At 33.0% G+C, this 26,504-nt stretch overlaps 1 protein-coding gene and 1 pseudogene across 11 annotated transcripts in view; one reads left to right on the top strand and one right to left on the bottom strand.

Annotated features, from left to right (window-relative positions):
* LOC145265500 (ankyrin repeat and sterile alpha motif domain-containing protein 1B-like) overlaps positions 1-21,468 on the top strand; it is a 903,976-nt gene extending 882,508 nt beyond the window's left edge. For all 11 annotated transcript variants that reach the window (XM_080121395.1, XM_080121397.1, XM_080121394.1 and 8 more), the window contains one exon: positions 21,251-21,468. The gene's annotated coding sequence lies outside the window, so the exon portion shown is untranslated. The remainder of the gene's footprint in view (positions 1-21,250) is intronic.
* On the bottom strand, positions 16,642-16,767 carry LOC145265823 (U2 spliceosomal RNA; annotated as a pseudogene).
* Positions 21,469-26,504: the final 5,036 nt, after the last annotated feature.

Genomic DNA, 26,504 nt, shown 5'->3' with positions numbered 1-26,504 from the left:
GAGACATCGGCTTGGGGTTATTAGCTGGTTGGATGACCGCGTCCCTTGTCGAGACGAAGTAGGTTCATTTCACAGTCGGATTTCGGCGTGGTTTGCTTGATCTGTGTTGGTTAATAGAAATTCTTGTGTGCAGGGCGTTTGCTCAGTTGGTAGAGTGCTTGCTTCGCATGCAAGAGGCTCAGGCTTCAAATCCTGAGTTCGGATGTGTCTAACTGATGAGCCTATATGAAGGCGAAACTCGAGTCTTGGATTTCCGGTTTGTTGACTGTCATTGCTCTTGTGGGCTGTGACGTTGTTGGCTGTGGAATTTATTATATATATATATAATACGTTATATGGTAACTGTATAACACTTATGTAAATTCATTAAGACATTTTAAATTGTAATAATAAATGAATATAAATAATAATTTATAATAATAATATTAATAATAATTAATAATATATAATAATAATTAATAATATAAATAATAATTTATAATAATAATATTAATAATAAATAATATTCTTAATAATAAATGGCAATAATAATAATATCAATAAATAATAATAATTATATATTATTAAAGACGATAATAATATTATTAATAATAATTTATTAATAAGGATAAATTATTAATGATGGTATTAATTAATAATATTATTAATAATAATTAATAACATTGCGAAATTAATAATAAATAATAATAATAATAATAATAATAATAATAATAACAACAACAATTTGACAGTTACTGAAAAATTAATGGACTTGTTATTGTAAAGAAACCTCAACATTTCGATCTGAAAGTTTATTCCTTAAAACCATATCTGCTAACGTCGGGCCTCGGCGCAAATTTACATTCTCTGAGTGCTTTTGTCCAAAGCGTGGCAACCATTGTCTCAATCACATGACCAGCGTCTCTCGTGAAATTTATTTCTCAGCCCACATGCCTCTAAGGGTTATAGTCCTTGATTTTCCCGACATCACCTCCCTTTCTAACTTTGCACATCTTATTAGAAGTAGATTTTTTTTGTGTGTGTTCTTTGTCTTAGACAGTTTCAGTTCTTAACAACAACGGCAGAATTGACGGGTCGGAGGAGGGCCCGCCCGTATCTTCGATGTTTCGTTGAGTGGTTAAGTCCATTCTGTGACCAGACCTAGAACTGTCTTGGCTGAAAGGGGCTTATTAAAGCCTTCTTCGCTTAGAAATTTAATGTCTTGTATTCATGTGATGGTTGGGCTAGAAGCGTCTCTTTATCGATTTTTTTTTTATTTTTTAAATTTTATGTTTTACTAACAGGCTGCCCGACGTCGCCCGGTCGTAAAATACGCTTAAATATAATATTTTAATTCGTGGATATTTCGTATTTATTTTCATGGAATGAATTCTTTATTGAATATTGTATAGTATCCTATACATACTATATATAGCACCGATTTAAAAAGGAAAAAAAAAAAATTAAATTATTACTTGAGTGCCCTCAGCTAGAATCGAAACCAAAACATATAGCTCTCTAGCTGTAGTCGTCACCATTTGAGCTATCGTTAGATGGATAAGATAAAGTAAAATTTTAACCGACTTTCACATATACATGCATATTTGCGCACGCGTAGAAGAGCACTTTAAGTCGATTATCGCCTGCCAAGTTCAAAATTTTAAACATTTTGACCGCTTAGCAATTATTTTTACCAACTAAAGAACAGATCAAATTTGTTCCACAGGTCCAAATTCTCTATATATCAAGTATAAAGTCTGTAGACTAAAAATTGACGGAGGAATTTGGTAGAAACCATTTCTTAGACAAACAGACAGACAATGACGCATTTATATATATATATATATATATATATATATATATATATATATATATATATATATATATATATATATATATATACTAGCAGGCCTTCCGGCGTACTCCAGTCATAAAATACAATTAAGTACTATATTTTAATTCATGCAGATTTCTTATTTATTGTTATAGAGCTAATTCTCTATTGATTCTTATCCAATATATAGTAATGATTTCAAATGTTATCTATATATTAATATAAGATAGCGTGTGTATTAGTTTGTGTGCCACGCTTACATCTTTTTTCTTCCGAGTGGCTGTCGTTTAATTGTCATGACCTTCCATTTTTGTAGTAAATAATTTTACCAACAATTCTTCATAAGTTTTAGTTTCGGTTTCAATTATAGCTGAAGGAACTCAAGTTGTGTTTCATCCTTTCGGGAATCACCAGTGCAGAGTGACACGATTACTGTCGGTCAGGAGATTCAAACGAAGTCATCTCCGACTCCATTAGCAAGGAACAAGTCATCTCGGCCAACCTTAACTGTGAGAAATATCATTGAAATTTAAACATTTATTTTTAAATGTCTTAACGTCTGTCAGAGTAATCTAATGATTATGATATCGTGATCTGCACGCGCGTGTGCGCGTGTATATATATATATATATATATATATATATATATATATATATATATATATAGTTGTACGGTATAATCAAATTGACAGACCGGTTCTCATCAGATCACCGAAGTTAAGCAACTTTGAGCATGGCTAATACCAGATGGGTGATCATTTGGGAATTCTAGGCGCTGTATGTGCTCTCCGCTTATCTCAGCATTGTTTCCAGTCGTTCTGAACCTCTACTTGCCACTGGTATTCAACAATGTCGACTCAGGAGAGGTGTAGTTGAGATTAGTCAACTCTTACCAAAAAAAAAAAAAACAATTTCACGCGCAGGCACCCTTACCTTTGGTATCCAAAGTCTGTCAAGACTGAAGGAAGCCTTATATATATATATATATATATATATATATATATATATATATATATATATATATATATATATATATATATATTCTTCATAAGTTTTGGTTTCAGTTTCGATTCAAGTTGATGCACTCAAGGATATATATATATATATATATATATATATATATATATATATATATTTTAAATCACAACTTTATAATATATAATAATTGATAGAAAATTGACTCTATAATAATATATACGAAATCTGCATAAATTAAAATATCATATTTAACCGTATTTAATGACCGGTCTACGCCGGGTGTTCCTGCTGGTTTAGATAAACACTTTTATAAATACTTTTGAAGTTTTAACAAAAGAGCTACAATAATATCAAGGTGACTCCATTTACGCTGAACATCCACAGAATGCCGATATCAATATGTTAAGAAAGAGTCAACTGTGGAATTTCCACAGGTCCCACTATATAAGATATTACGTGGGTACCATCTGCTAGAATTGAAAATAGAATGTTTAGAGCTCCAGTCTTAATCGTTATTTATCTCTCCAGTCTGAACTACCAACAGATGGATACGAAAGATTAACAATTAAGTGACTTTGAGCTATGGATGTTTAAGTTTGCACATGTGGAAGAGTGACAGCTGACGTAATGTGTTTTATTTGACTTACCCTGCCAAGGTCAACTGTTTTGTTTTCATTTTTATCTCCTTACCAGTGATGGACTACAAATTCAAATACACTATATATAAAATTTAAATTTTATAGACTACTAGCATTTCGGCCCGGCGTTGCCCGGGTGTTTAGAGATGTATGCTGACCAAAAAAAAAAAAAAAAAAAAAAAAAAAACAAGCAAAAAAAACGGTCAATTTTTTAAACTTTGACCTCTATTATGACGCCTTAACATTTATTGTTTTGGGCTCAAATCAAGTTATTAAGTTAGATCCATGTCCAAGGAATCTATATCTAAAATTTCAAGTGTTTAGACCCCAAATTGTGGGAGGAATTTGGTAGAGTTCTCAAAGGTCAAATCGTTGAACGAAAACCGACCACATAGATTTTCCCAAATCTCAGTACCCTGTATATCAAATTTCGAGTCTGTAGACTAAAAATTGACAGGGTTATTGCGTAGGGAAATGTACACAGACACGTTCACACTTTTATAGATATATAGAAATGTTCAGAGGAGTTAGGTAGAGACGTTTCGCACATACAGACAAGGTCACTTATATATATATGGCGCTCCAACGCCATTGGAACCAAATTTCGGAAATTCCTCGTATTTTTAAGATGATTATATCCCAAAATGACGAAAATCGATAAGTTAGAAAATTATTTATTAAAAAAAAATAAAAGATAGAATTTGATGAAAATGGTCGTAAAACATAGGAGAATTTAAAAGGGAGGTAATTTTCAGTTTTGATTAAAACAAGATGGCAGAACATGTTCACCTACTAACACGATTAAAGTTGTTTTGTGTAATAATTCAGTAATTTCGACTGCATAATTTGGAAGCTACCATTGTAACTTATTAGAATTGACAAAAAAAAAACAACATCAATTGAAATTATTATTTTTTTATCTGAAAACTTCATTTATCGACTACAAAATCTCGTCCCAATTCTGTAGAAGTGTTATATATCTATTGTATATATAAATCCGTAATCCTGTCTGTTTGTTTGTTTGTTCACAATTTGATTAATATATACAAAACTTCCTTCTGAAAACGGTTATCTATATAAATTTTATTTACTATAAGGTTTTCTATATAAATAAATAGCATCACGATCAATATATATACACTATATTGAAGGCAATGTGCATAATAGAACTAATCTAATTTGCATATTATATTAAAGAAAATGTTTTTAAATAATTCGCTCAATTAAAATTACTGATTATAGTAATGTAATTGATGTAATTGTTCTATTTAAGAGTATTATTTAAAGTTAATTTATTTAAATTATTTTAATTCAAGTTATTTTGTACTATTTGCTAAACTGGCACATTTTAAGTAATTTTCACTGATATTTCACTTCCGGTTATGAACGGATATAGTTTTTAACAAAATCGAGAGATATGGTGGGAAAATGATTTGTTTTAATTATGTATTTTCTATAAATGTAAAAGTTACAAATATTGATAAAAAATAAATAATTAGGCTAAGGATGATTTTATTTTTCGACGAAATATTTTAAATCGTTAGCCCTCTATTAAAGTCTCGGCTATAAATGTCGATTCATTGTAAGGTGTGAGCACGTTTACCAAAAGGTTAAAATTTATTTCCTACGGACGATTTTAAAATCATTTTTCAACTATTCACTTGACTGTCTGAATTTTATTATCGTTTCCATAATACTTTGAAAAAGAAACAAGGTAAAGTAATGCTTTTTATATCAAATATATTCCTACGCGTTTTTTTTTTTTTTTTCACTTTTTTTCTTCGATTTTCTTTTGAGAAAGATCTTATGTTTTCCTGTCTGGGTAATTGATTTAGTTGATAATATATATTTGTGTGGGGAAGTTTCGACGTAATTATGGGTTTTTTTTTCGGGGGGAGGGGGTGTCGCTTTATGTCTCAGCGTCACTCTAAGAAAAATAATTGCAGAAGTACAAAAATGCTGGAGTTTTTATCTGTTTAGTACTTCTGCAGTTTACGAACCGTGCTATTTTTTAGATATGATTTACAAGTGTAATTCAATTTTTGCCGTATCTTTTGTTTATTAAATTTTTATGTGAAAGTCCTTCCTTTATTAAAAATGGGGTACTTTTTATATACACAACCAAGTATAGTTTATCCGCAAAAATCCTAATTTACATTTTTGGGAGCAACACAAACTGAAAACGGACCTGTACAGTTTTTTTTTTCTACGTAATGTAGAACTTTCGTTTACATTTTTACCAGTGGTACAAGAAATGTCGTTTACCCAGAAGTTTTGGTTTCGAACCTGTAATTACATAAATATTAAAAGAATGCCAATTAGTATTGTGTAATACAAATATATCTGTAGCAAAGCTCGGGTAAATCGGCTAGTATATATATATATTATATATATATATATATATATATATATATATATATATATATATATCCGTTTGCTAGAACGTTTTCATCTTACATTCTACGCAATTATGCAGAATGTAGAAACTATGCATAAATGGAATTCAGAAATAAAGTGAAATAAAACTAATCATTTTATAAGAATGCTATAAAAACTGAATAAGTAATTAATTAACGCTCGTTTTCAAAGAAATATGCAGATTAGTTAATCTTCATGTAGTCACTCACATATCCATATTTGTTTTAATCAATTTTTAAATAAATTTTTTAATATTAGGCTTTTAATAAAAAGCAACTTATATATATATATATGACAAAAGTCTATATTCTAAATTTCAAGATGTTGACAATCTTACCGTTTATTTCTTGAACCAATATTCATGTTTAGAGCACAATTGAACTAATCATGGGTCAATTTTTTGCATTTTAAATTTTAATTCAAGACGCTATATGAAAATAATTTTATAAAATCGACAATAGTGCAATGAAGACTACAATATATTGTGGACTACATCATTACGGTAAGGCAGGTGAAGCTTGTTCCTGGTGAACCGCGGTGAATCCCCCACTAGAGCAGGCAATCAATCGATTTGATTGAAATATGCGATTTCACCGATTTCGATGGCAATAAAAATATGGGAAGTTTGGAACAGTCTTTGATCATCATTCAATCCTGAGTGACGCTTGGTCTCCCTGCTCGTAATGCTCCTCATCTTGAGTTGAGCATATTCGGAAATGATACACGATATGCCATTAGCGTATTAAGCGATGCTCTTTGTGTAAACAAATCGAGTTTAGGTAATCGGACGATGTCAAAACATGGCTAATTCACTACCTGCACAACAGCTGCCGATTAGCATAATGGTTCGAAACCTTGACTGTCGTACGGGGCGGTCAGGTTTCGATCCTGGCTTGCGGTAGTTGTCTGTCTAATCGCACTGATAAGCTGTGATACAGCGAAACAGTACTGTATGTGAATGACATATATATACATATACATATATATATATATATATATATATATATATATATATATATATATATATATATATAGCTTAGGCTTCTTATCACGAGGTCCCGATTTCGAATCTCGCTAAACTCAGCCACTCTGATGAGTCGTAGACGACGAAACACCTGTCAGTGGATAATTATATTTTAAAAATAATATATATCCCGCTCCCCATTTGGGGGTACCAAACTGGTCGAAGAGAACATTATTCCCAACTCGTATTTAGGTAAAAATGCGCTTCCATATAAATAATTGAATTTATTCAATAAATATCGCAAAGAAAAACAAGCAAGATCTCTCTCTCTCTCTCTCTCTCTCTCTCTCTCTCTCTCTCTCTATATATATATATATATATATATATATATATATATATATATATATATATATATATATAAACGATTTGACACGCGATGAAACTGTTTTTAACTTCGGTTGTTAGATTATCTGATATCCATCTTCGTTCATTCTTGCTGGATCTTTATGGATTACGAGGTTGCCCTGCCCAAGGGCAAAGACATGTATCGGCTTAAACCCTGTGCGAGAAATAACTTTCTACTCGACCCCTACCCCTCTTAACTACTCCCCAAGGAAGATCCTGATATAGGGGAACATTGAAGAAGTGGACAATGCCCGAGTCGTATCAGTCCCGCCAAGGGCCCTGGTGTAGTTCAAGATACGAACGCCCGGCGAGGAAAGCGAAGCAACGAGACCAACAAATGACTGATGAGGTTTCGACCTTCACCTTACCCCGGCGTCGGCTCCGTTCTCGCAAACAAGTTATCGTTTTCTCCTCACCATTCACACCCGTATGTGTTGACATGAGGCGATCGCTTTAAAGCAGAGACTATTTAAGCATAGATAAAATAAAATAAAAATCGTTTTAAATATAAAGAAGAGGTTTTAAATATGCGTCCAGCGGTGAAAACGTTATTTAAAATTTGAGCGTCACGGACATTCATTCGCGTAGATAGGAGTGGACGGATGTCAAAGTGCGATTTCAAGGATCAACAAACATTCTATTGAAAAACCACGCGTGACAGACAAACTAATATATTATCTCAAACCAAAGACGTGACAGTCTGACGAATACGCTTTCTCAAACCAAAGCGTGACAGACTGGTGAATATACCATCTCAAACCAAGGCGTGACAGACAGGTGGATATACTATCTCAAACCAAGGCGTGACAGACACACGAATACGCTATCCCAAACGAATACGTGATAGACAAACGAATATACTATCTCAAGCCAAGACGTGACAGATTGACGAATACGCTATCTTAAACCAAGGCATGACAGATTGACGAATACGCGATCTCAAGTAAACGTGGCAGACCGACGTATATACTATTTCAAATAAAGCGTTGCAGACTACACATCGATAAATATGATATCTCAAACCAAGGTCTGACACATTGTCGGATACTCTACCTCAAAGGTAAGCATGATAAACCTACAAATACGCTATTTTAAACTGTTACAGACAGGTCAGTGTTACAGACTGACCAATACGCTATTTCGAACCAAGGTGTGACAGACAGACGAATATGCTATTTCGAACCGAGGCGTGACAGATTGATGAATACGCTATGTTAAACCATGGCGTGACAGATCAATATCTATCTACCGAGCCCATCAGACACCTAAGGGCACAGGTAGAAATAAAATAAATAAATAAATAAATATACGTTGTGACGGACTGTTCGACAAATCGAACAGATAACGAGAAAGGGATAGGAAAGCAGTTGGGGAGGGCTTAACAGTGAAGTATCTTTATTAGCGTCGAGACATGTATAAAAAGAACAAAAATGGCAAAAGGAAATCTTGTTTTAAAAAAAAAATGGCGGTTTATCGCAATACCATAATTAACCATCCGCCATTCCTCACTATTCTCCAACCTTGTCCCTAAACCTGCCATCTTCGACACTTATTTTCGCTTTCAGGGATTTTAACAAAACCTTGTGGAAGTGCTATGTCAACACTTGATGTGTTTATTTCTTGTAAAATTTCTGGGGTTTTTTCTTTACTTTCTTTTAGTGTTATCATTCGCATGGACCTTTTTTAAAAATCGCCGCTGGGAAGAGTTACACGGGAACAAGGGCAAATAAACCCTCCTCTCCTACTAAGAGCACAAAAGGAATAGAAAGCAGTTTATAAGATTTCTACATTAATTATGCTTTTGAGTAGATATGGGCTTGTAAAAATAATCACATTTTCAGAACATGGTTATAATAATAAACGGAATTGCTTTTCGTAAAAGAATTGAGCTCCCTAGGCTGTCGGTAATGCACATGTAGACATAATAATTACACTTTCTCTTACTCTGTCGCAGACATGATAGCATAAGAGATCAGGACGACTAAACAAACGGTAGGGTTTTGAATTTTATCATGAAATACTGGTCACACTGTTGTCTGTCTGCGGTGTTATTTTGAAATGCCGGTAGAATGCGTTGGCTAACGCGATTGCAAAGTTAGGGTTGTAAATTCCGTGATAAAAGCGCTTATTGAATTTTAAAATAAAATACGTATAAGATATGTTTTGAAGCCAAATTTCAACGCAGTATTATGAAGAATAAACAAATATTCATTTGTTTAAAATTAATAATTATAATATTGCGTTATATCTAATTTTAACTGTATTTTTTTTATTAAATAATTTACATAGAGGATCATATGCAGGAAATTTGCGTGTTCAAAGATTAAAAAGAACATGTTAAATTTTGGACGGAACGGGGGAGTACACCAAATAATTTTCCACTTTTTCTTCCTTCTTATGCTAGTAATGTTTCTGCCATCATACTCAGTGTAAATGTTAACACAACTACATTTTTGTAAAGCGTTGTTGTATGCATAACTCCTGTTATTTAAAAATGTCTTTAGTAAAAGAATTGCTGTTAATTGATATTGCGGTGTTTTTAATATTAGAAGAGAAGCCATTTGATTTGGGATTAGTATATTATTTAGTCATTAATATCTTTCATATATGTTTTATCTGGCCTAGTTAAGTGTAACATCTATGAAGGTAGTAATCTTAAAGTCCTGTCATAGTTTTGTATACAAACTTTTAACGAACATGAGCTGGAACAAATACATTGAGAGCATTGTCAGGGCTGCTGTGAGGAAGGTGGGCTCTCTCTACCATGCTAGAAAGCTACTTACACCTGAAAGTATCTTGTATTTCTACAAGGCCACCATTCGCCCATGTATGGATTATTATTGTCACATTTGGGCTGGTGCATCTGCTACTAGTCTCTCGCTCCTGGACAGGGTTTAAAAGAGAGTCGCCAACCTGATAGGTTCTGAACTGTCACCAAAGCTTCAGCCTCTATCCCAGCGACGAAATGTTGCATCCATCTGCCTGTCCTACAAGTATTTTAATGGTGAATGATCCGATGAACTACAAGCCCTTGTATCCCTTCGACGTAAATACCCCTCGACAAACCCAACAAGCAGCAAAATCCCACCCCTACACAGTAGAGATCCCCAGATTTAAGAAAGCCTTCTACTCTAATAGTTTCTTCCTCAGAACTGCTAGACTTTGGAAATCCCTTCCGGGTTCCTGCTCTCCCAATAGTACTGGCATGCAGAAGTTCAAGTGTAATATGAATAGACATCTTGCTGCTCAACTCCCTACGTAGTATTCCTGCAACATGTCCTCGATAGTAGCCCCCTACATCAAAGTGGCACCGTGCCTAGTTTGGGGTAAAAATGGAAAAAAAAAATTTAAAAAGAATTCTTTCTGCTTTGTAGTAGGATTTCTAATCATAGCCATTTTCCACGTTACATCCTCAAGAGGATTCAAGCAGAGTAACCTGACGAATCATCACGAGGTTGAAGCACGGAAAAGTCATTGCATACTTCCAAAACTTGAGCATTGTTGAAGTAAATACTTAACATCAAAAGAAGAAACGTTGATAACACTGGAAATTTTATATTTTGGTTACCAACGTTTCTTACTTTGATTACTTTAACTCATTTCGCTATTTTTTTTTTGACAAAGAGGACACTGCTCGAAATATCAAAACACAACAAATTGAAAACAACACCGTTTTTTGCCTTTTACATCTCCTATAACCATGAAAATACTTCTCTAAAAGCATACATGGAGTAACATACAAAATTTACACATTATAATAAAGTCGTATTCCTCTCACAATATACGTCACATATGACGTCATATAGCAGATGACATCGTATATCGCCTCATCTGCTATGACCTAACATATGATGTCATCCATGATCCCTATGTGATTACGTAATTTTCTCTGACGTCATATATGACATATATTGTGAACAGACAAGAATACTTCATTATATACTAGCGGTGGGGGAAGTGTTGCACCCGCTCTTACTTGGTCGTAAAATACGCTTAAATATATTTTGATTCATGCAGATTTCGTATTTATTATTACAGAGCCAATTATCTATTAAACATATATATATATATATATATATATATATATATATATATATATATATATATATATATATATATTGTACTTATTTTAAAAGTTAAAAAAAAAAATAACTTGAGTGCCATCAACTAAAGTATCTTGTATCGCTGTAAAGCCACTATTTTCCCATGCATGGAATATTGTCACATCTGGGTTGGTGCATCTGCCACTAGACTTCCACTTCTAAGAAAGGTTAAAAAAAAAAAAGAGTTGCCAACCTAATAGGTCCCGCACTGTTGATCAAGCTTTAACCTCTGTCCCATCGCCGAAACATGGCATCCTTCTGCTTGTTTTATACTTTAATGATGTGCTCAGACGAATTCAAAGCAGTAGTACTCACCAACAAACCAGACAAAGCAGCAAAATCCCACCCCTACACTGTATAGATCCCTAGATGTATTAAAACCTCTTACTCAAATAGCTTCTTCCCTCGAACGTCTAGACTTTGGAATTCCTTCCCAGGCCTCTACTTCCATGACAGTACTGACATGCAGCAGTTCAAGTGTAATGTTAGCGGACATCTTGCTGCCCAACTCAGAGTATCCTTGCAAATCTGGACCCAAATAGTAGCCCGTTACGACTTAGTGGCACTGTGCCTTGTTCGGGGTGAAAAAAGTAAAAACAAAATAAACAAGCAAAAAAAAAAAAAAAAAAAACATTTTGCGCCCCAGATGCGTTCCCTACCGTTTGAGCTATCGACAGATAGATTAGAAATGTTTAAAATTAAGCCAAAAGTAATAGAAATATGTCGGCAAGTAGCAATGAACATTTTGCATTTTAACTTGCCGACATATTTCTGTACACGTTATTCACCCAAACAAAGATTTTACTCGTTATAAACCATTCTTGGTGGATGATTACTATTTCCAGTAGTTTAAAAGTTTATCGGTTAAATATTTTTACAGAAAGACAGACAGACTTTTACTGTTATATATATATATATATATATATATATATATATATATATATATATATATATATATATATATATATATATATATATAGTAATTTATAAAATATATATGGCGATTAAGCTAAACTGAATATTCGGAGTTTCATCCACTCTAGGATTCGTCAGGCTTATGCGCGAATTCTGTGGTTGTTTATCGTTTTTATATGGTCCTCAACAGAAGAGGACCATATATATTTTATAAATTACTAACTAGCTCTACCTACGTATTGAGCACTTTTGAAGTAAATACTTAAAGTTTACGCATAAATCTATATTTTCGTATATTAATTTTATGTGAGTAAATGAAGTAGTTATATATATATATATATATATATATATGTATATATATATATATATATATATATATATAATTATTTACTATAATAATTATTAAATATCTACAGACACTAGTGTTTCATCCTTTCAGGAATCATCAGTGCAGAGTATAACGATTAACACCGGTCGATAAATTCGAACCCGGCATCAGAAGCCATCTCTGGCTTCATTAGCAAGGACTTAATCCATTCGGCTACCGCGAGAAATACTTTTGAAATTTAAACATGTATTTTTAAATGTTTTTTTTAACGGCTGTCAGAGTGATCTAATCATTATGTATATACATACATAACATCATCATGATCTAATCATATATATATATATATATATATATATATATATATATATATATATATATATATATATATATATATATATATAACATCATCATGTATATCTTAGTCCTTTATGTATATATGTCCGATTAATCATTTAAATTTAAATATATCATCTTGCCTTAATGGTGGTCGTTAGTCAAACTTGACTTTTTACGGATGAATTAGGAGACAAAACAAAAAGAACAACATCACTCTAAGAAAGAAAAGAAGGCGGAAAGCACGTGCTTAGGATTATGGTGGTCGTGCGAGTTTGAAGGGAGGGGCCCTTGTCGTTCACACCTGTGTGTCGTCACCTTAGGTAGCTGACAAAAGCCGACACTTTAACAGAATAAAGACGACTCAAGTTTAGACTTATAAGAAAATCGCCCCCACCTCCCCAATAAACCATGTGAACAGGGATTTTGTGTGTGTGTGTGGGGGGGGGGGGGTGAGGTATTATTGAAAAACAAGTACTTGACACGACGAAAGATTAACTCGCTGAGTTAATCAACAGGACAAAAGAACGGGGGTCTAAAGATGACAATTGTATGTCCGGGTTTTCCGAAAGGGACCGCGTGGGTTTGAACGGAAGGAAGGAAGGCTCGGCGAACGGTGCGGTTATGCTTCGTGTGTGTTTGTTCCCACGTGCTTGGTTCGGAGGAGCTATGCGGGTACGCCGGGTAGTTAAAATGGTCGGAGTTGGATATTTGGAGTGTTGTGAGAGAGGAAGTTATAGGTCAATAGAGAAAGAAAAAAAGGAAGAGGGAGGAAGGGAAAGCAAAGGAAGAGGAGGAGAAAGAGAGAGAAAAAAAGAAGAAGCGAGAGTGATATAGAGAAAGAAAAGGAGGGAGAGGAACGAAAGAGAAAGAAAAGGATAGGGGGCGAAAAAGAGAAAGAAACATGAGTGAGACATCGAGAGGTAAAGAAAAGTAGGATGAGGCTTTTTGAAGATTATAATACTATTATATTGTTAAAATTTAATGACAACTAGTAAAAAAAGAACCTATATTTTCAAACCAATAAAATATACCCAAATTTGTCTACATTTATATATATAGTGTTATGGCAAGCCAGCTTTAGTTTTGCTGCTTTGCGATAAATTTTGCTTAGGGTGTTTTTGCTTGGTTATCTTGCCCGTGGCCTTGCCAGGCCACTAATATATATATATATATATATATATATATATATATAGAGAGAGAGAGAGAAATAAAAAGGAACAAACCGAGTTATGTGTTCATCAACGTTTTGTCTTTATTTCGAAACTTCATCGAAATAAAGACGAAACGTTGATGAACACATAACTCGATTTGTTCCTTTTTATTTCTCTATTTTGTCGGAATACTATTTCCATTATTCTCATTATATATATATATATATATATATATATATATATATATATATATATATTAGCAAAAGTACCCGTTGTTGACTGGGTTCAAAAACAGCCTACAGAAAATGGACTCTGATTTATGAAAGTATGATAGGTTATGAAAAGGAAGGATTGTAAAGAGATAGCTTCGAATTTGGTGGTATCAAAACCAAAGCAAAATATGATGAAAATAAAAATAAAATATATAAACTCCATAATTTATTATACCATACCTGTTCACACTGAAACACTTATCACAATATTCTGTGGATCTATATTAAAAAACCTTCTTAAACTTTGTGACATATTTCCATTCTATAGAGGTCAGGCACGGACGAACACCCCATAATTTTATTATACCATATTTCTTCAAACTGAAACATAATTATCAAAGTATACTTACGCAGATATGAAAAGTCTTTATTAAAGTTTGTGCCTATTTCCATTCTATGGAGAGCAGGCGCAAACGCAGACCCCACAATTTTATTATACCATCCCTATTTAAGTTAAAACGTACTTATCAAAGTATTATTATGTACATCTATATCAAAAACCTTCGTAAACGTTTTTTTTTTTTGTTCATTTTTTATTTCCACACTTTGTGGGCCAGGCGCGAACGCAGACCCCACAATTTTTATTAACCACCGTTCTGCCAGATCAAACATACCCATTCCTAATCCTCGATATATCTATCATTATATACAATCAGTTTTTTAAAAATAGTCAACCATATAGGAGCCTGTTCGTGACCACACACACACACACACACACACACACACACACACACACACAGACGTTCAGCTTTATATTATAGATTTATAAAGTGTGTGTTTCAGGTACCTTTTATTTTGCGAGCTGATGTGAGTTCCCTAATTACTGTAAATCTTTGCCCTCATTTTCTTGCATGAAATTTTTTTGTTGTTGTCGAAAGGAGGTAGTACCTATTTACTATGCCTCCCCACGGGACAGAGTTAGACACCAGGGTCGTTTTTTTAACATGGAGAAGGGGTACAAAAATAAAAATTGTCTCAGTCGTGAAGGATTTCTCCTTCACCGAAAGAGAACAAGAAATAGAAGTGCAGCATCTAAAGAACAGATGGTATTTATTTGCTCCCCCACCGAGCAAATTAGGCACAAGGCCAATTTTTAATGTGAGGAGTGAAGGGAGGGGGAAGGGAAAAGGGGACCAGCTCCCGAGAGGTGGGAAATGGGAGCTGGTTAAAGGTCAGGCATGTGGGGTTGCCCCCACATCTGGTCTTTGCTAGTCATAGCTAGTCATAGCTTGCAGTATCTGCCGGAACAGATACTACACTTTGATCTTGTCCCGAAGGCCAAGAAAACGTAAACAGACATCTGTCGGAAGAAGGTAGTAGGATGGAAGCATTAACCCCCCCCCCCCCCCGGATTCACACTTGTGGCCAAACAACTATCATAATCGTGGTATTATTCTTGTATAACCACCATTATTCACATTTGGCCGCATCCCCTAATTTTTTAGATGCGTCCAAGCTTCCCTGTAAGAGGCTCTGTCTGTCCGTTCGTTCATCCGTCTGTCTTCGGTTGGCGATCGTATTTGCATCGCCAAACGTATAGACAGAATGGACGCATCTCTTAATTTATTTTATTTGTCGTTCTTGTTTTGTTTGTGTCTAATTGCTTAATTTAACAATTTATGCCTTCAAATATGGACGCTCTTCTTACAGCAGAGAGCCAGTGTATGTGTGAGACGACGGGGGGGAGGTTCATGGTCCAAACCCTCAACTATTGACCCTCTGTAATTTGCTATATACGGGCCCGTTGTTATTTTGAGTTACGTCTTTCCCCTTCCCCACCTTCAGTAATCCTTTATTATATTTGCTATTTCCTCTTCCTCATCTCTGCCCATCGCCCCATGCATTCGTCCCCTTCTTTCCAAGTGTTCAGTTCAAAACCAGATCCACTGTTTACCTATAAACATGATTTTTTAAAGGTAGAGCGAACTATACAAGTTAATAAAAAAAATAAATGCTATATTATCTTTATTTATATACAAACTTGCCTCCACCCCCACCCTGTGAAAATTCAACAGTGCTTTGTACAAATTTAGATAAACAAGGCTGATAGCCATTAGTCGCATGCTCTCGTGTAATGAATGAATGCTTGAATGTTGGATTGACATGAAATTCTTAAAGATAAACTAAAATGATCGAAAAATGGGCTGAAATGACTTAAATAAATAAAAAGTAAATGACTTAAAATGACTTTAATGAACTTAAGGGTGAGTTGAATGACCTTAAGAATGACTTGAATGCTTAAAAAATAACTGGTATCCTTCAAAAACAACTTGAGTGATATGGAGAATGACTTGAATGGCTTTGAGACTGACTGGTTGTAAAGTGGATGATCATTTTACATTAAATTAATACAGAAAAGTGATCCCTCACTTTATATCACAATAAGTACAGCATGTAGTAAGAACAGATACTACACTTTGATCTTGGCCAAAAGGCCAAGAAAAGCCGTATTTATTTGCTCCCCCACTGAGCAAATTAGGCACAAGGCCGATTTTTAATGTGAGGAGTGAAGGGGAAATGGGGACCAACTCCCCGGGGAGTAGGGGAGCTGGATAGTGACAATTGGCATGTAGGGCCGCCCCTACATTGACCAAGGTCTTATATGTGGGATTGCTCCCACATACGGTCCCCGCTTGCAGCATCTGCTGAAACAGACACTACACCCTGATCTTGGCCAAAAGGCCAAGAAAAGCTTAAAAAGCTAAGAACAGCATGTATTAACAACAGACCTTTGATCTTAACCAAAAAGGCCAAGCACAAAAGTGTTACGGACAGACTGACCGACAGACCGACCGACCGACCGACCGACCGGCGTAGTGACTTATAGAGTCACTTGCACGCAACTAAAAAGGGTGCAAGTGAAAAAGTGTTACATATATCGCAGAGTGTATATTGCTGTTGGCATATATTGGGGGTGTATATCGTGTGTTTATATCAGATGAGATGACAAGTGAATGAGAAATTTATATTCTTGGTACATCATGACGACTGTGATGATGATTCTTTCATCATATTATAATACCGATCTGAGAAATAGGATGCAACAGTTCTTGTTATTGATGATGATGATGACAAACAAAACACATTTACCTTTATGTTGTAACTAGCAGGGCTACCCGGCGTTGCATGGGACTGTATAAACAATGAGAAAATTGAAGTTGATTTTGAACATATTTGTTATTCTTCGGATAGAAGAATTTTTAATGTCTATGTATCATTAGCTTTTTCGAGCAAAAGAATATTTTACCTACCCTAAGGCGGGTATTACACGTATCAAATAATTGTACCTTACCTAGGATAAGTAATTTATAGCATGTATATGAAATAATGTTACCTTTGTAGGGATGGTTAATATACAACACATATTTAAAATAATTTTACCTACCCTTGGACGGGTAATTTAAATACATACATGAAACAATTTCACATACTATCGGCAGGTATTGTACAACATGTTAAATAATTTCTCTGACCACCAAGAAAACTGAAACAATGATTCTTTATTCTACTAGCTGGTTGATTGAGGAATCAGGAACTCAAACTCTTACGATTACATGGTCTTATTCCCCCCCCCCCCCCCGCTTCGCCTCAAAGGAACATCAGCTCCCAGTCTGACCGACTTGACTTTGACTCAGTCGCTCTCTGACTATCTGGCTCTGATTCTGTCTGCTCTTCAATTCGAACCCACTCTGATTATATTGGGAATTCTCTTTCTTTATGACATCAAAAGCGTGTCCCACCATGTGATTCATTCACGTGAATTTCACCTATGTCCAAACACGCTTTTGGAAAACAAAGAAATCACCAAATGAATTGTTTCATTTGTAACCTATTTATTTGATCTTTATCTAGCTTGTATTGTCCATTCTTTTAACTGACATATTTAATATCCAGTTATTTCTAAAAGAATGGACAATCGACTGCATTCCTAAATTGAATATTTATTCTCTTTTTAACACTTGTCTACCGGATTCGATTCTATCCTTTTCCAAATATTATTTTCAAACTCATCTATTTAATTACTGGGGTCTGTCCCTTTTTACATGACACAAGTACATTTATTCATCAGCCTAATTTTATTACCATACTAGCAGGCCACCCGGCGTTGCTCAGTCGTAAAATATGCATAATATCATATTTTAATTCATATGGAAACCGAGGCATGTGCGTGTGAATATTATGTTTTTTCTAAACAGCTCACTTCTTGTAAGTAAAAGAAATAAATAAAAAAATACTCAAGCTGAGATCGAAACCAAAACCTAAAGACAGTGAGTCAAGTACATAACCATTAGGCCAGCTTGACACGATCTTTAAAAAGTGTTTTCAAACCTACTTATTCTTAGCATAATTAATCTGTCATGAGAACCATTCACGCATGTGCACTTGTGAAACTGTTAGCAAACAGATAAAAATCCAACGACCTCTACAAACCAATTTTTCAATTTTGACCCCGTTAGCAGCTCTTTTTTTTTTCAGATGAAAACCAATGGAAAAGTTTTCCACATATCTGAATACCCTATATAGCAAATTTCAAGTCTGTAGACTTAAAATTCGTTGAGTACATAGATTGAGAATTGTACTCACAAACCTTTTCACTTTATATATATATATTAAGTAATGTGATTTATTAATTAGCTCTAGGACATTTAACTATCGAGCTTATTATATATCTAAATTACAACGAGCATTTCCTGTATTTTAATTAAACTAGTAATTTCACTATTACATTAAAATACACTTAGCTCTTTAGACTATTATTCTATTATTCTAATCTCCTTTAAATTATATATATATATATATATATATATATATATATATGAATCACTATAATTTGCTATATATATATATATATATATATATATATAGCAAATTATAGTGATTCAATGAAATTAAAGAAAAACTTTATTTAAATCAAATATTTTTTATTATTCTAAGTAAGACAAAGAATACTTTAGAAATTTTATCTCCTTATCATATAGGGTTTCGCTGCCTACCATCTCTTCAGAGGAGAAAATATTAGCAAATAGATATAATGGTATTCACCCTATTTGCTAAAGTCAGTTAGACATGGAAAATCATAATAAAAAATTGATTAAAATTTGCTATATGTCTTCTATTTAATCAATTTTTGATTATGATTTTCCATGTTTAACTGACTTTAGTAAATAGGATGAATACCGTTATATCTATTTGCTAATATTTTCTCCTCTGAAGAGATGGTAGGCATCGAAACCCTATAGGATAAGGAGATAAAATTTCTAACGTATTCTTTGTCTTACTTGGAATAATAAAAAATCCTTGATTTGAATAACGTTTTTTTTAAATTTCATTGAATCACTATAAATTACTTTATTTGCTCTATCCTGTATATTGACCAATTCCTATTTATAATACATAGAATATTACGACCAGTAATATTTTGTTAATCTTATAATCACAGGTTTCCATACCGGCTGATTGTTAAATAAATTAAATAAACATGAATATACATAAACGATCACACATATATGTATGTATATATATATATATATATATATATATGTGCATATATGTATGTACACATATGTATATTTATATATATATAAAAAAAAAAGAAGAAAATGTCTGCCTTAAACCACTAAACTAGTTTTAAAACAGATCCTTTGTTTGATAAAATACATGCCCATTGGCTGATAGGAAGGGGCGCGGTGGATACTAGAAAGCTGATTGGCTAACTAAAATCCTCAACAGAAGAGAACCATATAAAAACGATAAACAACCACAGAATTCGCACATAAGCCTGGCGAATCCTAGAGTGGATGAAACGCTGAATATTCAGTGTAGCTTAATCGCCATATATATATATATATATATATATATATATATATAATAATAATAATAATAAAAGTCTGAATTCATTTTTTACTGTCTCAAATTTTCTCATTATGACGTCATTTCTAGTAAACTTTTTAAACTAAGATGGGAAAACTATGTTTTGGTTTCGATTTTAGCCGATGACACCCAAATAATATTTTTGATTTTTAAACTTTTGAAATCACTACTCTATATTAGGTAGAAAATACTAATCAATAGTGTATTGGCGCTATAATAATATATACGAATTCTGCATGAATTAAAATATGTGGTAAAGCATATTTTACCACTGGGTCACACCAGAAGGGTGGCGCTACTATATATTGGGTACAATATAATAATCAATAGAGAATTGGCTCTATCGTGATAAATGCAAAATCGGCATACATTAAAATGTCATATTTAAGCGTATCTTATGACCGGGCAATGCCATCGACATTCTAGACAATACATCTATAAAAGTGAGAATGTGTGTGTGTGAGGACACTTCTCAACCTATATACTCAACGGATTTTTGATCTAGAGACTTGAAATTTGGTATATACGGTATTCAGACATGTGGAAAATGTTTAATCAATTTTCATCTCGAAAAATGGGCTGCTAAAGCGGTCAAAACTGAAAAATTGATACTTGGGGTAATCGGATTTTTTTCTGTTTGTCAACGGTTCCGCGAATGCACATGCGTGACAGTTTCATCATGTTAAAAATAAGTAGGTTTGCAAACACTTTCTAAAGAGTGTGTCAAGCTGGCCTAATAGTTATCGTACTTGACTAAATATCTTTAGGTTTTGGCTTCAATCCCAGCCCGAGTATTTTCTTTCTTTCTTTTTTTATTTTACTTAATGTATTTTTTTTATTTTACTTACTTTAAATGAACTGTTTAGAAAGAACATAATACTCGCATGCACACTCCTCAGTTTCTGTATATGTTCAAATATATTCATACATATTTTACGACCGGGCAACGCTGGACGACCTGCTAGTATGATTATAAAATTCATGACATATAGATAAATAAAAAAATGTTGTAGTATTTTTTATTTTTTTTTTAATGAAAATATTTTTCTTTTCTTGCAGATGGCTGTTAGAATCTCAGGGTATTAGAACGTGCAATACTGGAAACCTTATTGACTGACTTGCAGCTGTGATAATGCCTCTTCATCAAGGATGGAGCCTGCTTTTTAAATTGCAATCTTTTCTTTTTTTTTTTTACTTCGCCTCATATTCTGATCGAACTCTTACCAAAAAAAAAAAAAAAAAAAAAATATTATTATAATCGAATCAACTTTTGTCAACATCTAAGCTCAGTGAAAACTTAAAAAAAAAAGAAAGAAAGAAAACAAATCAAAACAATTTAAAAACAAATATTAAAAAAAGAAAAAAAAGTTTTATAAAATCGTTTTGCTAGACTTAAGCAAAATTGTGCAAATCTTCATGAAATGGGAAAAAAATCTTTCAGTAGTTTATGGGTAATAAAAAACGAGCTTGCAATTTTCTCCAAACTTTTACCACAAACAAATTATTTATTAGGTTGGTGCAAAACTAATGTCGTTTTTTGACGTTCAACTATATATTAAAAAAAACGACATTATTTCTGCACCAACCTAATAGATATAGAATATTTATTTCAAAGGTATATATTACATATTTCAGATATATACTATGGTTCCAGTTAGGTGGATTTATCTTTTACCATTTAAAAGGCTATTAAAAATCCATTCGAAACCTCAGTGGCTCATGAACGGAAAACAAATTGAAGAATGGAGTTCAAAACGAATTCGCTGGCAACTCCTACTGATGAATCCGCTCAAATGTTGCTTTTAAAAAAAGTCCCGTTTTAGTGAGGATGAACTTTTTCAAAAGAAACACTTTTCACCATATATATATATATATATATATATATATATATATATATAATGTTCAAGCATATCTGATTGAACACCACAGAGTTATTCCTTTTTTCTGATCTTTCTGGATATCTTTTCCATTTGCCGAGTGTTTTCTTTTAATTTCAGCAGGTATATTATATAAAATGGCGCCCAAAAGTTGTTGTTCGGCCATATTCTTCTCAAGCTCTTTCTATTGGTGCATCCGATTATCATCAGGAGCGATCGGTGTTGTTTTCTTTTTCTTTTACTTTTGGGCGCCATTTTATATAACATGCCTCCTGAAATAAAAATGACCGCTCGGCAAATGGAAAAGATATTCAGAAGGATCAGAAAAAGGAATAACTCTTTTGTGTTCAGTCAGACGTGCTTGAATAATGATTTGCTGCCAATATATATATATATATATATATATATATATATATATATATATATAAACAGACGATCAGATTGTTAATGTCGGTTTCGAATCCTAACAAAGGTCACCTATAATAGACCTCTTTAAAGTATTCTTTAGCCTCTGTTTATATCTTTTTTTCTGAGATACAGACCTAAACAGAGGCTGAAGAGAGTTTGGTAAAAACGCCTATTATAGGTCTCCTTTGTTAGGATAAGAAACCGTTGGTACCATTGCTGTTCTGATCTTTTGTTGTACATTCAAATAAATATTACTATCTAAATATTTAGTATCGTTTTATATATATATTTTTTTTTTAGTAATCCAGCACCAATCTGGTTAGGTTCTCTCTGACTTTATATATGTACGTGTGTATATATATATATATATATATATATATATATATATATATATATATATATATATATATAATGTTTGGAGGTAGAAAACTTACATATAGATTTAAATAAAATATGCGGAAATTTCTCAAGAGCTCTTTCAGCTATCATCTGTTCAGGAGAAAATCAATAGCAAGGGAAAACAATGCTATTACTAGAGTAATCAAGAAGTGACAAAAAAAAGAAACCCCCAAAAACGATTAAAATAGAAGAGTATGCTAGATTAGACAGGGGAGAGTAGGATTTGGTAGTCCTTTGTTTTATACAGCCTTGGACTCTGCTATTGGTCAGCATTTGGTTGATAATCCATGCTGTGCCGATAAGTATAAAATAGAGTGGTTCGAGACATTACACAGAGCAGACTCCAAAAACCATCTAAAGATTTTGGAGTGTCTCTATTGCGACCCAAAAACCTTCTTTATGCCGGCAAAAGGAGACGACAAAAACGTTATTTCTCTTTGGGGAACTTTGACCCCTTTTCCCTCGTTTTCTTTCCTCCCTTCGTTGTGCCAATTCTAGTCGGTTTTTAAACCTCTTATGCACAGATTAAAATCTTTTATTTTAATTTTTTTTTCATTTCTTGCCACTTCTGAATTCACCTTAGTGCTCTTTAATTTCGTCAATAGTATTGTTTTCACTTTCTATCCATTTTCACTTGAAGAGATGATAGCCGAAAGAGCTCTAGAGAAATTTCTGCATATTTTATTTATGTATCTATATCTATCTATCTATCTATATATATATAGTCATCCACATATATTACTGTTTTGCTGTATCACAGCTCATCAGTGCATCTAGACAGGCAACTACCTCAAACCAGGATGGAAACCCGACTGCCCATACGACAGTCAAGGCTTTGAACCATTACGCCTATCGGCAGCTGCTGTGTGGGCAGTGCAGTTAATTAACGATGTTTTGACATTGTCCAAATACCTAAGCTCGATTTGTTTACACAAAGAGCATCGCTTAATATTCTAATGGTATATCATGTATCACTTCCCAATATGCTCAACTCAAGATAATGAGCGTTATATATATATATATATATATATATATATATATATATATTAATTAATTAATAAAAACAAAGGGATGTAGAGTTTACCAGATATACGCAATGGTAAACTGCAAACTAATATAAATAACAGTATTTATATATAGAAAATTTAATCTATTGAGCTATATATATATATATATATATATATATATATATATATATATATATATATATATATATATATAATTAATGCATAATGACGTTGACACACCAGTTTCATTAGTTCACCGAATTTAAGCAATGTTGAGCCTGGTCAGTACCTGATGGGTAAACATTTGGGAACACCAGGCGCTGTAGGTAGGATTTTAAGACCTTCTTGCAAGAACTGCAAAAACATAACATCGTTATGTCTCCTAACCAGGATATACATGCAACTATAACTGCTTGTGAATTAAATATTTCCGACACTTTCTTTCTTTGGTTAATACTGCTGGCTTTATATATATATATATATATATATATATATATATATATATATATATATATATATATATATATAATGTAATTATCCACGGATACATGCTTTGTCATTGATGTTGCTGAACCTGTTAATAATACATATACACACACAAATGCTGATATATTTTATGCATAGGATTTAATCCAGTAAATCCTTACTGTCTTCATCTAATAGTGCTCAATAACTAGTAGAGTTATATATTTTGTATAAATTACGACTTATATGAACATTTGGAATCCATGTATGCAAACATGTTTCAGCTACAGCCTTCTTTGTTAGGTAAAGTTAGGATAAAAATAAAAATATATGACCTTTCATTTTATTGTTCATCCTAACAACTTGGTCTAATAAAGCTAAACCAAAATAAATTCATAGCTGAAACATCTCTGCCCATGTGTAGCCAAAATATTTGTATGAATTAAAAATCCAGAAATTCGGTAACATAAATATGAAATCTATACTATATAAAGTTATAAAGTGGAAAGAAAAAAAGCAACCAAAAACTTAGCCCGATCTCACTATAAATTTATTTCAACTGAATAGGGCCTTTTCAAATAAGTGAGCTGATCAAGATTTGCCATCCGACTTGAGCAGCAGATCTTATGTTACTTCCATAATAATAATAATAAAGCTGATAGATACATTGGTTTTACAACCACTACTCTATCTGACACATCACCATGCATCTTGTAAATTGTAGGTCAAATTATCAACGTCTACAAAAACAGTTATTTCATTTTACATCATTCCCAGGTTAGGCACAAGGTCAAGTGTGGGTTTGATGAAATTGTTTCTGTGGAATAAACTGGATTCGAACCTGGCAAACCCAGGTTTTCTGTCTATGTTGTTCTTACATCACCCACTCCTTAATATCCCTATTTTGTTTTTATTGTCCCCCTTTAATTGCCCTATCATGTTTTTACTGTTATCTCCTTTTAATTTCACTATGTTTTACCGTAACCCCCTTTTAATATCCCTATTATATTTTACCGTCATCCCTAGTGACATTAGTCGCTATTATGTTTATACCGTCAGCCCTTCCCCATTAATGTTCCTATTATGATTTTTCCGTCACCTCCTATTATATTTTTACAGTCACATCCTCCTTAATGTCCCGATCATGTTCTTACCAGCTCTTCTCTCCCACACACATGGCATTCAAACAATTAATTTTTAAATGACTAACATCTATATTATTTTAATGGCAACCAAGCAATTCATTTTTTTAATGGCTAGCATCTTTTTGATTTTTTAATGGCAAGTCTCTATTATGATTTTTAATTTTTTTTTCCTGTGCAAGCTCTGTTTAATATCACCCTATCCTGAAAGATTAAAGTCAATAGACCCAAAAGTCACATTTAAAATTAATAAAGATGTCAGAGGTGAGAAAATCAAAGAGGGGTTGTTTTTTTTTTTAAATATAGATATTGGATAATAATAATAATAAAACAATTTAAATTCATTAAAAATTCCAGTTTTCCTCAAGTGAAGAGGGGAAGAACCTTCCATGTTTGAAAAAAACAAAAAACAAAAAAAAACTTCTTTGTGAAAAAAAAAGAGAAAAGATTGACTTATTTAAAAGTTTGATTTTTGAGAAAGAATATTGGTACATTAAAAACAACAAAAACTACGAGGCCGTTTCAAGACACAACATAAAAACTAAATCAAGAAACCCAAAAAAAAAAAAAAAGACAAAAAGGATTCTCTGATTTTTAAAAAATATTTTTCAGTCATGTGCAACATTAATGGCAACTTGATCAAAACCAATACAGGACATCTACGACTATCAACTGGTGACCATTTAAAAAAATAATTCTTTTTAAAATATAGTCCCACCGCTGGTGATGGCACCTGGTCCATCTTTAATATCAAGGAATTTCTTAAAAACAACAGCAAAAAAAAAAAAAAAAAAAAAAAAATCGGCAGGCGTCGAGATGATTGCATATCATCTATCTACCTGTCTATGTTTTTCTTTTTCTTTTTATAATGTTAATTATTCCTCTGGTTCTCCGAACATTCAAAGAAAGAAAAAAAAAATGGACATTTTATTTTTCCTTTTTTTCAAAAGATTCCTTATTTCATTTTTTGACGTCCTGGCAAATAATGGATAAAGGGCAGATAACTGAACTTTTT

Source organism: Euprymna scolopes, chromosome 40 (assembly GCF_053919585.1).
Source record: "Euprymna scolopes isolate OS-2025 chromosome 40, ASM5391958v1, whole genome shotgun sequence".
In the NCBI taxonomy this organism is placed as follows: Eukaryota; Metazoa; Mollusca; class Cephalopoda; order Sepiida; family Sepiolidae; genus Euprymna; species Euprymna scolopes.
The sequence above is the reverse complement of the archived record's forward strand: the minus strand, read 5'-3'. Positions and strand labels throughout refer to the sequence as shown.